The sequence below is a fragment of the Lolium perenne genome, chromosome 7 (genome assembly GCF_019359855.2).
Source record: "Lolium perenne isolate Kyuss_39 chromosome 7, Kyuss_2.0, whole genome shotgun sequence".
NCBI classification, from domain to species: Eukaryota; Viridiplantae; Streptophyta; class Magnoliopsida; order Poales; family Poaceae; genus Lolium; species Lolium perenne.
In genome coordinates, this window is record NC_067250.2 from 143,956,792 (window position 1) to 143,975,839 (window position 19,048).

The window sequence follows — 19,048 nt, forward strand, 5'->3', positions numbered from 1 at the left end:
ACGCACCATACTTAATGCAATTGTCTGTTGTTTGCAACTTAATACTGGAAGGGGTTCGGATGATAACCTGAAGGTGGACTTTTTAGGCATAGATGCATGCTGGATAGCGGTCTATGTACTTTGTCGTAATGCCCAATTAAATCTCACAATACTCATCATATCATGTATGTGTATTATCATGCCCTCTCTATTTGTCAATTGCCCAACTGTAATTTGTTCACCCAACATGCTATTTATCTTATGGGAGAGACACCTCTAGTGAACTGTGGACCCCGGTCCATTCTTTTAATCGAATACAATCTGCTGCAATACTTGTTCTACTATTTTCTGCAAACAATCATCATCCACACTATACATCTAATCCTTTGTTACAGCAAGCTGGTGAGATTGACAACCTCACTGTTTCGTTGGGGCAAAGTACTTTGGTTGTATTGTGCAGGTTCCACGTTGGCGCCGGAATCACTGGTGTTGCGCCGCACTATATCTCGCCGCCATCAACCTTCAACGTGCTTCTTGGCTCCTACTGGTTCGATAAACCTTGGTTTCTTACTGAGGGAAAACTTGCCGCTGTACGCATCACACCTTCCTCTTGGGGTTCCCAACGGACGCGTGCTGTACGCGTATCACGTATCGATAATTTCGTATGTTCCATGCTTGTTTTATGACAATACCTACATGTTTTATACATACTTTATGTCATATTTATGCATTTTCCGGCACTAACCTATTAACGAGATGCCGAAGAGCCAGTTGTTGTTTTCTGCTGTTTTTGGTTTCAGAAATCCTAGTAAGGAAATATTCTCGGAATTGGACGAAATCAACGCCCAGGATCTTATTTTTCCACGAAGCTTCCGGAACACCGGGGGAGATACGAAGTGGGGCGACGAGGCGACGCCACGCTAGGGCGGCGCGGCCCAGGCCCTGGCCGCGCGGCCCTACTGTGTGGGTCCCTCGCGTCGCCCCCTGACCTACCCTTCCGCCTACTTAAGCCTTCGTCGATAATAGTTCCAGTACCGAGAGCCACGATACGGAAAACCTTCCAGAGACGCCGCTGCTGCCAATCCCATCTCGGGGGATTCAGGAGATCGCCTCCGGCACCCTGCCGGAGAGGGGAATTATCTCCCGGAGGACTCTTCACCGCCATGGTCGCCTCCGGAGTGATGTGTGAGTAGTTCACCCCTGGACTATGGGTCCATAGCAGTAGCTAGATGGTCGTCATCTCATAATTGTGCTATCATTGTTGGATCTTGTGAGCTGCCTAACATGATCAAGATCATCTATCTGTAATGCTATATGTTGCGTTTGTTGGGATCCGATGAATAGTGAATGCTATGTTATGTTGATTATCAATCTATCATCTATGTGTTGTTTATGATCTTGCATGCTCTCCGTTGCTAGTAGAGGCTCTGGCCAAGTTTTTACTTGTAACTCCAAGAGGGAGTATTTATGCTCGATAGTGGGTTCATGCCTCCATTAAATCTGGGACAGTGACAGAAAGTTCTAAGGTTGTGGATGTGCTGTTGTCACTAGGGATAAAACATCAATGCTATGTCTAAGGATATATTTATTGATTACATTACGCACCATACTTAATGCAATTGTCTGTTGTTTGCAACTTAATACTGGAAGGGGTTCGGATGATAACCTGAAGGTGGACTTTTTAGGCATAGATGCATGCTGGATAGCGGTCTATGTACTTTGTCGTAATGCCCAATTAAATCTCACACTACTCATCATAACATGTATGTGCATGGTCATGCCCTCTTTATTTGTCAATTGCCCAACTGTAATTTGTTCACCCAACATGCTTATTCTTATGGGAGAGACACCACTAGTGAACTGTGGACCCCGGTCCATTCTTTTACATCGAATACAATCTCTTGCCAATACTCGTTTCTCTTTGTTATCTGCAAACATCATCATCCACACTATACATCTAATCCTTTGTTACAGCAAGCCGGTGAGATTGACAACCTCACTGTCATGTTGGGGCAAAGTAATTTGGTTGTGTTGTGCAGGTTCCACGTTGGCGCCGGAATCCCTGGTGTTGCGCCGCACTACACTCCGCCGCCATCAACCTTCAACGTGCTTCTTGGCTCCTACTGGTTCGATAAACCTTGGTTTCTTACTGAGGGAAAACTTGCTGATGTACGCATCACACCTTCCTCTTGGAGTTTCCAATGGACGCGTGCTGTACGCGTAACAAAGCAATCAAGATTTTCTGGCGCAGTTGTAGACAGTCAAGATTTTCTGGCGCCGTTGCTGGGGAGATCAAGAGACGCTGCAAGGGGAGTCTCCACTTCCAATCTCTTTACTTTGTTTTTTGTCTTGCTTTATTTTATTTACTACTTTGTTTTGCTGCATTATATCAAAACACAAAAAAATTAGTTGCTAGCTTTACTTTATTTACTGTCTTGTTTGCAATCTCCATATTAAAAACACAAAAAAATTAGTTACTTGCATTTACTTTATCTAGTTTGCTTTATTTACTGTTGCTAAAATGGGTACTCCTGAAAATACTAAGTTGTGTGACTTCACAACCACAAATAATAATGATTTCTTATGCACACCTATTGCTCCACCTGCTACTGCAGCAGAATTCTTTGAAATTAAACCTGCTTTACTGAATCTTGTTATGAGAGAGCAATTTTCTGGTGTTAGTTCTGATGATGTTGCTGCCCATCTTAATAATTTTGTTGAACTATGTGAAATGCAAAAGTATAAGGATGTAGATGGTGACATTATAAAATTAAAATTGTTTCCTTTCTCATTAAGAGGAAGAGCTAAAGATTGGTTGCTATCTCTGCCTAAGAATAGTATTCACTCATGGACTAAATGCAAGGATGCTTTTATTGGTAGATATTATCCTCCTGCTAAAATTATATATTTGAGAAGTAGTATAGTGAATTTTAAACAATTGGATAATGAGCATGTTGCCCAAGCATGGGAAAGAATGAAATCTTTGGTTAAAAATTGCCCAACCCATGGACTGACTACTTGGATGATCATCCAAACCTTTTATGCAGGACTGAATTTTTCTTCGCGGAACCTATTGGATTCAGCTGCTAGAGGTACTTCTATGTCCATCACTCTAGGCGACGCAACAAATCTTCTTGATAACATGATGATTAATTACTCTGAATGGCACACGGAAAGAGCTCCACAAGGTAAGAAGGTAAATTCTGTCGAAGAAACCTCCTCCTTGAGTGATAAGATTAATGCTATTATGTCTATGCTTGTGAATGGTAGGAAAAATGTTGATCCTAATAATGTTCCGTTAGCTTCATTGGTTGCCCAAGAAGAACATGATGATGTGAACTTCATTAAAAATAATAATTTCAACAACAATGCTTATCGGAACAATTCTAGTAACAACTATAGGCCATATCCTTATAATAATGGTAACGGTTATGGTAATTCTTATGGAAATTCTTACAACAATAATAGGAATACACCCCCTGGACTTGAAGCCATGCTTAAAGAATTTATTAGTACACAAACTGCTTTTAACAAATCTGTTGAAGAAAAAAGCTTGGGAAAATTGATATACTTGCTTCTAAAATTGATTGTCTTGTTGTTGATGTTGATCTTTTGAAATCGAAAGTTATGCCTAATGAAAATAAAGATATTAAGTAATTTTCTACAGAAAACGCCATCCAAGTTAGAATTAATGAGAATATAAGATTGATGGCCGAATTGCGTGCTAGGTGGGAGAAAGAAGAAAATGCTAAAGATAACAATTTAGCTAAAAGTTTGGACTATTACCACAACTAGCAATGCTAATGCTTTACATGTTGCTGCACCTCCTACTATTAATGGTAAAATAATTGGTGTTGGCAATCTTTCTACTTCTAATGCAAAGCGTGAAAAACTGCCTGAAACTGCTAAAACTGCTGAAACTGCCTGTGATAAAACTGCTGAAATTTTTTCTAATGTTGGGGATAATGATCCCATTGATTTAGATCATAACGGTTTATATTTTGATGATTGTCACATCTCTGAAGTTATAAAGTTCTTACAAAAACTTGCTGAAAGTCCTAATGCTAGTGCTATAAATTTGGCCTTTACGAAACATATTACAAATGCTCTCATAAAAGCTAGAGAAGAGAAATTAAATCGTGAAGCTTCTATTCCTAGGAAGTTAGAGGATGGTTGGGAACCCATCATTAAGATGAAGGTCAATGACTTTGATTGTAATGCTTTATGTGATCTTGGTGCAAGTATTTCCGTTATGCCTAGGAAAATCTATAATATGCTTGACTTGCCACCATTGAAAAATTGTTATTTGGATGTTAATCTTGCTGATAATTCTACAAAGAAACCTTTAGGGAGGGTTGATAATGTTCGCATTACGGTTAACAATAACCTTGTCCCCATTGATTTTGTTGTCTTGGATATTGAATGCAATGCATCTTGTCCCATTATATTGGGAAGACCTTTTCTTCAAGCTGTTGGTGCTATTATTGATATGAAGGAAGGTAATATTAAATATCAATTTCCTCTCAAGAAAGGTATGGAACACTTCCCTAGAAAGAGAATGAAATTACCTTTTGATTCTATCATTAGAACAAATTATGATGTTGATGCTTCGTCTCTTGATAATACTTGATACACACTTTCTGCGCCTAGCTGAAAGGCGTTAAAGAAAAGCACTTATGGGAGACAACCCATGATTTACTACAACATTTTTGTTTTATATTTGAGTCTTGGAAGTTGTTACTGCTGTAGCAACCTCTCGTTATCTTAATTTTGTTGCATTGTTGTGCCAAGTAAAGTCTTTGATAGTAAGGTTCATACTAGATTTGGATTACTGCGCAGAAATAGATTTCTTGCTGTCACGAATTTGGGTTGACTTCTCTGTAGGTAACTCAGAAAATTCTGCCAATTTACGTGAGTAATCCTCAGATATGTACGCAACTTTCATTAAATTTGAGCATTTTCATTTGAGCAAGTCTGGTTCCTCTTAAAAATTCGTCTTTACGGACTGTTCTGTTTTGACAGATTCTGCCTTTTATTTCACATTGCCTGTTTTGCTATGCTTGATGGATTTCTTTGTTCCATTAACTTTCAGTAGATTTGTGCAATGTCCAGAAGTGTTAAGAATGATTATGTCACATCTGAACATGTGAATTTTGATTATGCACTAACCCTCTAATGAGTTGTTTTGAGTTTGGTGTGGAGGAAGTTTTCAAGGATGAAGAGAGGAGGATGATACAATATGATCAAGGAGAGTGAAAGCTCTAAGCTTGGGGATGCCCCGGTGGTTCACCCCTGCATATTTCAAGAAGACTCAAGCATCTAAGCTTGGGGATGCCCAAGGCATCCCCTTCTTCATCGACAACATTATCAGGTTCCTCCAGTGAAACTATATTTTTATTCCATCACATCTTATGTGCTTTACTTGGAGCGTCTGTATGTTTTTGTTTTGTTTTATTTGAATAAAGTTGGATCCTAGCATTCATTGTGTGGGAGAGAGACACGCTCCTCTGTTGCATATGGACAAATATGTCCTTAGGATTTACTCATAATGTTCATGGCGAAGGTTGAAACTGCTTCGTTAATTGTTATATGGTTGGAAACGGGAAATGCTACATGTGGTAATTGGTAGAATGTCTTGAATAATTTGATACTTGGCAATTGTTGTGCTCATAAGGATCATGTTTAAGCTCTTGCATCATATACTTTGCACCTATTAATGAAGAAATACATAGAGCTTGCTAAAATTTGGTTTGCATGATTGGTCTCTCTAGAGTCTAGATATTTTCTAGTAAGGGTTTGAGCAACAAGGATGACAGTGTAGAGTCTTATAATGCTTGCAATATGTTTTTATGTGAGTTTTGCTGTACCGATTCATACTTGTGTTTGTTTAAAATAACCTTGCTAGCCTAAGCCTTGTATTGAGAGGGATTACTTCTCGTGCATCCAAATCCTTGAGCCAATAACTATGCCATTTGTGTCCACCATACTTACCTACTACATGGTATTTTTCCGCCATTCCAAAGTAAATTGCTTGAGTGCTACCTTTAAACAATTCAAAATTTATCACCTCTGATTTGTGTCAATGTTTTATAGCTCATGAGGAAGTATGTGGTGTTTATCTTTCAATCTTGTTGGGCAACTTTCACCAATGGACTAGTGGCTTCATCCGCTTATCCAATAATTTTGCAAAAAGAGCTGGCAATGGGATTCCCAGTCCCGAATTAATTAACCTTCATAATTTTACAAAAATAGACACTCCTCCATGGTATGTGATTGTTGGACGGCACCCGAGGATTCGGTTAGCCATGGCTTGAGAAAGCAAAGGTGGGGAGGAGTGTCATCTAAATAAAACTAAAATAAAAAGGCACTCCTTCATGGTATGAGATTGTTGGTAGGCACCCGAGGATTCGGTTAGCCATGGTTTGTGAAAGCAAGGTTGGAAGGAGTGCCACCCAAAAATAAAAATGTTTCATGGGAGCTGCTCTTTGAAGGTTTGTCTGGCAAGGGGGTTAGAGTACCCACTACCATTCGTTGACAACAACAAACACCTCTCAAAACTTTACTTTTATGCTCTCTCTATGATTTCAAAATAAAAGCTCTAGCACAAATATATCAATCGATGTTTCCCTCGTCGAAGGGCCATTCTTCTACTTTTATGTTGAGTCAGTTTACCTATTTCCTCCCATCTCAAGAAGCAAACACTTGTGTTAACTGTGCATTGATTCTTACATACTTGCTTATTTGCATTCATCATATTACTTTATGTTGACAACTATCCATGAGATATATATGTTACAAGTTGAAAGCAACCGCTGAAACTTAATCTTCCTTTGTGTTGCTTCAACACCTTTACTATGAATTTATTGCTTTATGAGTTAACTCTTATGCCATACTTATTGATGCTTGTCTTGAAAGTACTATTCATGAAAAGTCTTTGCTATATGATTCAGTTGTTTACTCATTGTCTTTACCATTGCTTTGGATCGCTGCATTCATTACATATGCTTACAAATAGTATTGATCAAGATTATGATAGCATGTCACTTCAGAAATTATCTTTGTTATCGTTTACCTACTCGGGACGAGTAGGAACTAAGCTTGGGGATGCTGATACGTCTCCAACGTATCGATAATTTCTTATGTTCCATGCTTGTTTTATGACAATACCTACATGTTTTATACATACTTTATGTCATATTTATGCATTTTCCGGCACTAACCTATTAACGAGATGCCGAAGAGCCGATTCTTTGTTTTCTGTTTTTGGTTTCAGAAATCCTAGTAAGGAAATATTCTCGAAATTGGACGAAATCAACGCCCAGGATCTTATTTTTCCACGAAGCTTCTAGAACACCGGGGGAGATACGAAGTGGGGCGACGAGGCGACGCCACGCTAGGGCGGCGCGGCCCAGGCCCTGGCCGCGCGGCCCTACTGTGTGGGTCCCTCGCGTCGCCCCCTGGCCTACCCTTCCGCCTACTTAAGCCTTCGTCGATAATAGTTCCAGTACCGACAGCCACGATACGGAAAACCTTCCAGAGACGCCGCCGCTGCCAATCCCATCTCGGGGGATTCAGGAGATCGCATCCGGCACCCTGCCGGAGAGGGGAATCATCTCCCGGAGGACTCTTCCCCGCCATGGTCGCCTCCAGAGTGATGTGTGAGTAGTTCACCCCTGGACTATGGGTCCATAGCAGTAGCTAGATGGTCGTCTTCTCCTAATTGTGCTATCATTGTTGGATCTTGTGAGCTGCCTAACATGATCAAGATCATCTATCTCTAATGCTATATGTTGCGTTTGTTGGGATCCGATGAATAGTGAATGCTATGTTATGTTGATTATCAATCTATCATCTATGTGGTGTTTATGTTCTTGCATGCTCTCCGATGCTAGTAGAGGCTTTGGCCAAGTTTTTACTTGTAACTCCAAGAGGGAGTATTTATGCTTGATAGTGGGTTCATGCCTCCATTAAATCTGGGACAGTGACAGAAAGTTCTAAGGTTGTGGATGTGCTGTTGCCACTAGGGATAAAACATCAATGCTATGTCTAAGGATATATTTATTGATTACATTACGCACCATACTTAATGCAATTGTCTGTTGTTTGCAACTTAATACTGGAAGGGGTTCGGATGATAACCTGAAGGTGGACTTTTTAGGCATAGATGCATGCTGGATAGCGGTCTATGTACTTTGTCGTAATGCCCAATTAAATCTCACACAACTCATCATAACATGTATGTGCATGGTCATGCCCTCTTTATTTGTCAATTGCCCAACTGTAATTTGTTCACCCAACATGCTTATTCTTATGGGAGAGACACCACTAGTGAACTGTGGACCCCGGTCCATTCTTTTACATCGAATACAATCTACTGCAATACTCGTTCTACTGTTCTCTGCAAACATCATCATCCACACTATACATCTAATCCTTTGTTACAGCAAGCCGGTGAGATTGACAACCTCACTGTCACGTTGGGGCAAAGTAATTTGGTTGTGTTGTGCAGGTTCCACGTTGGCGCCGGAATCCCTGGTGTTGCGCCGCACTACACTCCGCCGCCATCAACCTTCCACGTGCTTCTTGGCTCCTACTGGTTCGATAAACCTTGGTTTCTTACTGAGGGAAAACTTGCCGTTGTACGCATCACACCTTCCTCTTGGGGTTTCCAACGGACGCGTGCTGTACGCGTAACAAAGCAATCAGCATGCAAGGAGAACACAAGTTTCATCGTGGTGAATATCCCAGATAATTATTAGAGCATCTCCACCGGTAGTGATATGGGCTAAGCCCAAGGATGTGCCCGATCTTCACGGATTTGGGTGGAATTCGTGGGGGAGGTGGAGGAACGCGGTGAACACGAAGAACGCGGAGGGGAATCGTGTGGATACAACACACACACGCAAACAAATCGGTTTTCCCTCGTTGGCCCGAACCACCAACTCGATAGAGGTTGCAGGAAAAGACCTTCCGGTAGAAGTCCCGCAAAGAGATTGACGAATCGAATCCCGAGAGATCTAGAAGGGCGAAAAGATCGGAAGGTTGATAGAAGTGCAAACAAACAACCAAATAGGTAGAAGTGCAAGCAAAAGATCAACAAACGGTAGAAGTCACCAAAGAGATCTTCACGAGTCGATAAGGAGCCCGGGTGGGTACAAGATCCAAGATCTAGGTAGGGTTCCCACAAGGGTGAGCAAAGCTCAGGTTTAATTTCACACCAAGTCTAATCTCATATCTGAGCCAACATGGCTATTTATAGTTGGTGGGCGAAGGGATAATTTACACGCTGAAAAGTGCTGTTGTGCTGAAGTTCGACAGGGCGGAAGTTCCGGCCATCCTGGGCAGAAGTTCCGGTCATGGGCGGAAGTTCCGGTCCTGGAGGCCGGAAGTTCCGGTCGGGGCGGAAGTTCCGGCCAACTTCCGGCCTAGTTCCGGAAATGGCCAATTTCCTTGCAGTAACATCCAGGGGCGTTTTGGCGCAATTTCGGAACTAGGGCGGAACTTGGGCGGAAGTTCCGGTGGGCGGAAGTTCCGGTCCCTCGGGGCGGAAGTTCCGGTTGGATCCATTTCCCTGGGCGCTGGAAGGCATCTGGCCGGAAGTTCCGGTCCTGGGGGGCGGAAGTTCCGGCCTGGGCGCTGTAGCTCCATCTTCATCATTTCCAGCTCCCTCTCCATTGGCTTGGTCTCCATGGCTCGCATCTTGGTCGATGTACCTGATTGAACATAGGGTATTTGCATGAAGTAGCACGCCATCCAAGGAGGTATCAAATGTATACGTGGAAAGGAGCGAATTCACCTCTTGGTGTATGGCTTGTGCTCGAGCTCGTGTCATTGGGCCACGAGGAGGGCTTGTCGGTCTTGATGTAGTGTCAACCTTGGGTAGGGCTACATCATCTCCCCCCCTTGGGAAAGAGTCGTCCTCGACTCTATAGTCTCTTCATCTTCATGGTATGGTGAGAGGTCGGACACATTGAATGTGTTGCTCACCAAGTACTTGGACGTTGGTATGTCGATGACGTAGGCGTTGTCGTTGATGTGCTTGAGGACCTTGAAGGGACCATCGCCTCGGGGCTTGAGCTTGGAGTTTCGTTCTTGAGGGAAGCGGTCTTTGCGAAGGTGTAACCACACTAAGTCTCCTTCCTTGAAGATCCTTGCCTTCTTCTTCATGTTGAGTCTAGTGGCTTGACGAAGAACTTGTTCCTCGATTGTTGCCCTTGTGTCTTCATGTAGTTTCTTCATGTATTGGGCTCTCTTGTCGATGTTCATGTTTACTTGTTCATGTAGTGGAAGAGGAAGTAGATCGATCGCCGTAGGTTGCTCAAACCCATAGACCACCATGAATTGGCTTCTCCTTGTTGTAGAGTGCTCAGCACGGTTGTAGGCGAACTCCTCATGTGGGATACAATCTTCCCATGACTTCAAATTCTTCTTGACAAGGACTCGTAGTAGTGTGGAGAGGCTTCGGTTCACCACTTCGGTTTGCCCATCGGTTTGTGGGTGCGAGGATGACGAGAACAAAAGCTTGACGTTGAACTTGGCCATTAGTGTCTTCCAAAGGTAACTCATGAACTTGACATCTCGGTCCGAAACAATGCTTCTTGGTACACCGTGGAGTCTCACAATTTCCCTAAAAAACAAGGAGGCAATTTGTGAAGCATCATCCGTTCGGGAGCATGGTATAAAATGAGCCATTTTGGAGAATCTATCAACCACTACAAAAATTGAATCATGACCATATTTAGTTCGAGGCAATCCTAGCACAAAGTCCATGCTTATATCGGACCAAGGGGCAAACGGAATAGGCAATGGTGTGTAAAGACCATAAGAGTTGGTTGTCGACTTAGCTTGTAAACATGTCGTGCAATGGTTGCATAGGCGCTCCACATCTCGCTTCATTCTTGGCCAATAGTAATGGGTAGATAGCATGGAGAGCGTCTTGTCTCGCCCAAAGTGTCCCATAAGACCACCACCGTGTGATTCTTGTAAGAGCAAAAGGCGAAGCGAAGACATGAGAATAAAAAGTTTGTTTCCCTTGAACAAGAATCCTTGGTGCAAATAGAAATCATCGATGCCCTTATCACTAGAACACTTTGCAAAGATTGGGCCAAAGAAAGTATCGGATGCATATAAGTCTTTGATTTCATCAAGACCCAAAACATGGACATCCAATCGAGTGAGTAAGAGGGTGAGCTTGCGGGAAAGAGCATCCGCAACAACATTGTCCTTGCCCTTCTTGTATTTGATTACATATGGAAAGGACTCAATGAACTCAACCCATTTTGCATGTTGTTTTTTCAAATTGTGTTGAATTTTCAAATACTTCAAAGACTCATGGTCGGAGTGAATGACAAACTCTTTTGGCCAAAGATAGTGTTGCCAAACTTCAAGAACACGAACCAAAGCATAAAGTTCCTTGTCATATATAGGATAGTTGAGGCGTGCGCCATCCAACTTCTCGCTATAGTATGCCACGGGTTTTCCATCTTGCATAAGAACTCCACCAATACCGAGTCCACTCGCATCACATTCAATCTAAAAAGTTTTGGAAAAGTTCGGAAGAACAAGAAGTGGAGCCTCGGTAAGTCTCTTTTTCAACTCATCAAAATCTATTTGTTGTGCCTTGCCCCAAACAAACGGAACATTCTTTTTAATGAGCTCATTTAAAGGGCAAGCAATAGTGCTAAAATCTTTCACAAAGAGTCTATAGAAACCGGCAAGTCCATGAAAACTTTGAACTTGACCAACATTGGTAGGAGTGGGCCAATTGTGGATGGCCTCAACCTTGGAAGAATCAACTTCAATACCATTAGCGGAAACCACAAATCCAAGGAAAACCAACTTGTTTTGTGCAAAGGTGCACTTTGGAAGATTTGCAAAGAGCTTTTCACGGCGCAAGATGCATAAGACTTCTCTCACATGTTGCACATGGTCCTCGAGATTTTTGCTATAAATGAGAATATCATCCAAATAGACAACCACACTCTTGCCAATGAGAGGTCTCAATATGTGATTCATGAGACGCATGAAAGTAGATGGAGCGTTTGAAAGACCAAATGGCATGACAAGCCATTCATAGAGACCAAGTTTGGTCTTGAATGCCGTCTTCCATTCATCACCTATTGCCATGCGAATTTGGTGGTAGCCACTACGCAAATCAATCTTAGAGAAAATCGTGGCACCACTCAATTCGTCAAGCATGTCATCTAAACGCGGAATGGGATGGCGGTACCGAACGGTAATGGCATTGATGGAGCGACAATCCATACACATTCGTTGCGTCTCATCCGGTTTAGGAACGAGAATCACAGGAACCGCACAAGGGCTTAAGCTTTCACGTACATACCCTTTTTTGAGGAGGTCTTGTATTTGGCATTGAATCTCCTTTGTGTCTTTGGGGTTGGTGCGGTAGGCGGCGCGGTTTGGTAGAGGGGCGCCGGGTATGAGGTCGATGCGGTGCTCGATCCCTCGAAGCGGTGGAAGTCCATGAGGAAGTTCGTCGGGGAAGACATCTTGGAACTCCTTCAAAAGAGACAACAAAGACGAAGGAAGTGTTGTTAAGTTGTTAGTCTCCGAGGATGGCCCCTTGCAAATGAGCACATAGTGCAATTTGGTGGATGGGTTGTGGTGTAATTCTCTCATCTCACTCTTGGTAGCTATGAGGACACTCTTCATCTCACTCACATATGGCTTGTGGCGCTCACTTTCTTTTTGGTGTGTCACTCTCTCACCACTCATCTCACTAGTGATAGTAGCTTCCTTAGCCCTCGCTAAGGCCTTTGCATTGTCCGCAATTACTTGGCTAGGAGTCATTGGGCGTAGGATGAATGTCTAGTCGCCGACCTTGAAGCTATAGGCATTTGTGTAGCCATCATGGTTTCCTCTTTTGTCTTATTGCCAAGGGCGACCAAGTAGCATGTGGCACACCGTCATGGGTACTACATCACAATCAACGGTGTCTTCATAGGCGCCAATCTTGAAGGATATGGTGACGGTGTGTTGTATCTTGACGTTTCCATTGTCACTTAACCATTGCACATGGTAAGGATGGGGGTGTTTCCGTAGTGTGAGGTTGAGCTTGGAGCATAGTTCGGTGCTTGCAAGATTGTGGCAACTCCCTCCATCGATGATAACCTTTATTGACTTGCCATTGATTCCGGCACTTGTTTGGAAGATGTTGCACCTTTGATCTTCATTGGGGAGCACATGGGTTGTCAACACTTTGGTCACCACAAGTGATGGGCTTGCATCATGCACACATAGGACTTGCTCTTGGTCTTCCAAGTCATCATCTTCATGATTGGTTGCGGCTTGTACTAAGGCTTCATATTCACCTTCAATCAAGTACTCCACATTTCCATCATCCCGAGTTATCATAACTCTTGTGTTCTTGCATTCAAAGGATTTATGTCCTTGAGCACCACACTTGAAACAAGTGATGTTACTAGATCCCGTGGAAGCTTTGGAGGACATTGTTGATTGATCCGGCTTGAAGCTTGTTTTCTTGAAGGCACTCTTAGTTTGCTTGGGAGGATCCTTGGAGGCAGTAGCACTCGTGTTTTTGCTGCTTGAGGCGGTGTTTGTTGCATTTCTGGCGGCGAAGAAGGACTTTGTCTTTGCATTTGCTAAGTCTTCTCGCACTTGGCGCTCGGCTCTTGTAGTTTGATGAAGCAACTCAACCATGTTGGTGTAAGGCAAGAACTCCACTATCCTCTTGATGGGAATGTTCAATCCATTCAAGAATCTTTCCATTGTTTGCTCTTCTCGCTCGTCCACATTGGCACTCATCATGGTCATGTGCATCTCCTTGTAGTACTCCTCAACGGACTTGAAGCTTTGCTTGAGTTGAGTGAGCTTGTTGAAGAGGTCGCGTTTGTGGTGGTTGGGCACAAAGCGTTTGTGCATGACTTCTTGCATCTCTTCCCATGTGTCAATGGGCTCTAGATCTTCCTTGTCACGCTTCTTGTTCACTTCTTCCCACCAAACATTTGCATATCCTTCAAACTCAAGTGATGCCATGGCCACTTTCTTTGCTTCAGAGAAGTTGTGTATGCGGAAAATCTTGTCAACCTTGAGTACCCAAGATAAGTATGCATCGGGGTCTTCCTCTCCTTGGAACTTGGGCATGGTGAACTTGAGCTTCCAAAGATTTCTTCCTCATTACGGTCATTGCGTCTAGGAGGCGGTCTTTGTTCACCAAGGTCTTGACGTTGTTGAGGTAGATGTTGTGGACCTTGAGCATCTCTATTGTTGTTGCTATGTTGTTGACGAGGAGGTGGTCTTCCATGACCTTCATCTTGATCATCATTGTTGTGGCGGTGTCGAGGTATCACACTTTCTTCACTTGATTCTTGGTGATGACTTGATTCTTCATTTCTCGCCCTTGGAGGTGGTCTTCTAGCGTGAGGTCGATCATCATGATGGTGGAAATTATCTTGACCTTGAGGGCGTTGAGGGTGAACAACATTGATGATTTGGCGCTCTTGACGCGCTTGCCTCTCTTCTTCTTCTTCATGAAGGCGTTTCCTTCTAGCTTGAGCTTCTTGTACTTGTCGTTGCCGTTCTTGTTCTTCAAGTGCTTGCTGTTCGTTGCGGAGACGCTCTTGTTCCCTTGCACGAACTAGCTCTTGATCATGTCGAAGGCGTTCTTGCTCTTGTTGGAATTGAGCATGGAGATTCTCTTGTTGAAGGCGCTCTTCTTCAAGGCGTTGACGTTCTTGGACAAGTCGAAGTCGAGCTTGCTCCGCGTCTTGAGCTTGTTGGTGAAGCACTTGAGCATTCACATTATGGTGGCGTGGGTCTTCATTGGAATCATGGTGAGACGGTGTAGGAGCTCGTGACCTTGAACTATGAGAGCGCGAAGACCTTGAGTGGCGTCTTCTATTTTCTTGACGGTTGAGTATATGGAGTATATTGTCCAACGATGTCTTCATTTCTCTTGTTTCTTGAGCTTGTATGGTGAGTGTTGCCTTCAACACCCTTGTCTTGATCTTCCATTTTCTCACGGAGGTCTTGAACTTGGTTATTGAGATCTATCCTTTGCACTTGAGCTCGTTCTTCATAGCGTGCGACGGTCTCATCAATCGTTGCCGTGAGGTCATGGATACTCTTGTTGACGGCTTGAGTACCTATCCAATGTTGGTGACGCGTCATCGGTAGTTGGTTCCCTTCTCCACTAGACATGGTTAAAACTAAAACAAGAACTATGTGGTTTGTGGTTAGGAAAGACTACCAAAAGTGTCAAAACTTGCAAACCAAAATCGAAAAGGTGTTTCAAGGCGGAGGACAACCGATATGTATACACACACACAAAACCAAAAACTCTATATGGTGTTAGGTATGAATGTGGAAAGCCAAATGGAAGAACCAAACGAAAAGTCTATTGTCAAAAGTGGGTAAGATCCAAAAGTCACAAGTCAAAGGCGGTGATCACAAAAGGCATACACAAGGTGGAACACATGCGTGGGACAAAATGGGGTTAGCGCGACTTGTGAGCATGAACAAAAATGGTCCTAACGAAGACTACTAGCTCGGTGTCACGCTAACGCAAGAGAGACCGTGGCTTGGTTGCAAAATTGAGAAGCAACAAGATTTGCGCAAGACGCCTCTCTTCTCTTTTCTCTCTTTTGCTTATAAGCTTTGGACTCTTTTGTGTATAGGTGTCACCCACACTCTTTTTTTTTGTATTTTTCTTTCTTTTTCTCACTATGCAAGGATACTACTATCTATGTAAGTATGTCACACTTCTTTTGCTTATCTTTTCACATGAGCTTGCTTCGTAGCTTTGCTCAACACACGCACACCCTCACGGTCGGGACGCTTGCGCAATGCTTCGCAACACTAGAAAGCCACTCTCGATAGGAAATGTACGCAAAAGAGGCTAGGGCTACAAGTTAGGAGCAAGTTATACCACTTGATGATGGTGGCCGACGATCTTGAACTTGCGATGGTGGTGGAGGTGTCAAATGAACCGCTTGGATCCTCGGGGTGCCGTCGTCGTTGTCGATGTTGCGGAAGCTTTGTGGTAGCTGAAATGGCACTCAAACCGAAGTCCAAACGCAAGGGGGTTAGTGCCAAAACGAAAAACGAAGGTTGCTGTCAAAATTTCGGTCGGGCGGAACTTCCGGTCACTGGGGGCGGTACTTCCGGTCCCGGGCGGAACTTCCGGTCCTGCCGGGCGGAACTTCCTGTCGCAATCAGATCTGCGGGCTGTTCGTCGATTTGGGCGGAAATTCGGTCCGAAATCCTTCAAATTCGAGGAAAATTTGGCACTAAAAGCTGTGGGGAGGTGGGGGAATTGCAGATCAACACCAAAGACAAGTTTCTATTGGACCAAAACCACCAAAAACTCAACAAATCGCGAGATCCAACCAAGGCCAATTTGGGGCTATTTTTTGGGAATTTTTTTGGGCGAAATTGGTGGAATTGGGCGTTGTGGGGGTCAAATCCGTGGCAACCAAAGAGCTGCTGATACCATATGATATAGGCTAAGCCCAAGGATGTGCCCGATCTTCACGGATTTGGGTGGAATTCGTGGGGGAGGTGGAGGAACGCGATGAACACGAAGAACGCGGAGGGGAATCGTGGGGATACAAAACACACACGCACACATATCGGTTTTCCCTCGTTGGCCCAAACCACCAACTCGATAGAAGTTGCAGGAAAAGACCTTCCGGTAGAAGTCCCGCAAAGAGATCGACGAATCGAATCCCGAGAGATCTAGAAGGGCGAAAAGACAGGAAGGTTGATAGAAGTGCAAGCAAAAGACAAAATAGGTAGAAGTGCAAACAAAAGATCAACAAACGGTAGAAGTCACCAAAGAGATCTTCACGAGTCGATAAGGAGCCCGGGTGGGTACAAGATCCAAGATCTAGGTAGGATTCCCACAAGGGTGAGCAAAGCTCAAGTTTAATTTCACATCAAGTCTAATCTCAGATCTGAGCCAACATGGCTATTTATAGTTGGTGGGCGAGGGGATAAGTTACACGCTGAAAAGTGATGTTGTGCTGAAGTTCGACAGGGCGGAAGTTCCGGCCATCCTGGGCGGAATTTCCGGTCATGGGCGGAAGTTCCGGTCCTGGAGGCCGGAAGTTCCGGTCGGGGGAAGTTCCGGCCAGCTTCCGGCCTAGTTCCGGAAATGGCCAATTTCCTTGCAGTAACATCCAGGGGCGTTTTGGCGCAATTTCGGAACTAGGGCGGAACTTGGGCGGAAGTTCCGGTGGGCGGAAGTTCCGGTCCCTCGGGGCGGAAGTTCCGGTTGGATCCATTTCCCTGGGCGCTGGAAGGCATCTGGAAGGCATCTGGCCGGAAGTCCTGGGGGGCGGAAGTTCCGGCCTAGGCGCTGTAGCTCCATCTTCATCATTTCCAGCTCCCTCTCCATTGGCTTGGTCTCCATGGCTCGCGTCTTGGTCGATGTACCTGATTGAACATAGGGTATTTGCATGAAGTAGCAAGGCATCCAAGGAGGTATCAAATGTATACGTGGAAAGGAGCGAATTCACCTCTTGGTGTATGGCTTGTGCTCGAGCTCGTGTCATTGGGCCACGAGGAGGGCTTGTCGGTCTTCATGTAGTGTCAACCTTGGGTAGGGCTACATCAGGTAGCCCCCAAATAGGCGCCGGCAGGGGCGCCGGCACTGCATCCTCTATTTGGGGAAGCCGTTTCCACACCGGCGCCCCCGATAGATTTTCTGGATTAAATTTATTAGTAAATGCATAGAAAATTTAATAAGAAATATTTTATTCCACAAACTAATACATAATTGGGAACGTGGTTTACATGAAGATATAGTTTGGAACATGGTTTTCCATAAACTAATACATAGTTTGAACCATGGTGGACACAAATATAAAACATTGCAAAAAAAACTAAACCTAACTAGGCCGGTCATCGCAGGTTTCGTGTGTTCGTTGCCAAGAAAGAACACTCGAGGGCACACCCAGTCACCCAAACTGGAAAATCCAGCTAGCGAGGGTGCCCCTGTTGGTTCTTCGATGTTCGCTGCGAAGAAACAACACTCAGTCGTCGTCCTCCTCAGCGTTGTCGACGTGGTAGTTCCGGCGGCAATGCATCTCGTCGAACACCATGACGCTCATGTCCCTATCACCGAAGTAGGAGAACACGAGCACGAAGCCAGCTTGGAGGCTGTGGTGGTGCGCGAACTTCTCCCAGCCGATGTGGAGGTACATCTTGCCGCGCGCGTCGTAGATCACGTCGACGATCCACCGGTAGTAGCCGCACGAATGCTCCCGCATATGCAGCTTGCCCGGGCAGTCGTCGCCGGCGACGTAGTCGGCGAAGGTGTCCGGCAGCCTCTAGATGTCGCGTGGGTCGCCCTTGAGGACGAGGATGAACTCGAATAGCACGGGCCCTTCCTCGTCCATCTCCGACGATGAAGACGACGGCGTGGGAGGCGACGGCGTGCGTGCTCCTCTGCCGCGGCCACAGCGCGCCACGACCACGGCCCTGACCTCGGCCTCGACCAGACATGGCGTCGTCTTTTCAGATGGTGGCAGCTAGGGTTGGGGAGAGAGGCGCTAGGGTTTGTGTGTGAGAGGGACGATGAGAGGCGGCCCTTTTTATAGGCCGGAGGGAGGCGGGGGAGCGGGGGAGCGGTGGCGCTCATTAATGGTGGCACGAAGAGCAAGGCGTGCGCAACGGGACGGTTCGCTGCGCGTCTGCGGAAACTGCACCACCGCTGCGCCCCAATTAACTCCCATCGCGAGGTTGGCTACGGTTAGGTTAAAATTGAATGAGCCGCTGATGCGTCGGCCCCGTCACTCCCCGATGGCGTCGACTTTTGGGTTGTTTGGCTGACAGGCGACTCCCACACCCAAAATTTTCTGCCTCGCGAGGCGCCGGCGCGCCCGATTCGTTCCCTTGGCGAAGGGGCTGACACGAGGTTGCCGGCGCTTCTATTGGGCTCCAAAAATCGCTGGTGCCGTTTGGGGCACGCCGGTGCGAGCCCATTTTGGCTCCCGGCCCCCAAACTGCTATCGGGGCCGCTATCGGGGGCGCCAGTGGAGATGCTCTTACTTCCGAAATGAGGAGATCCATATTGAGATGAATGAAC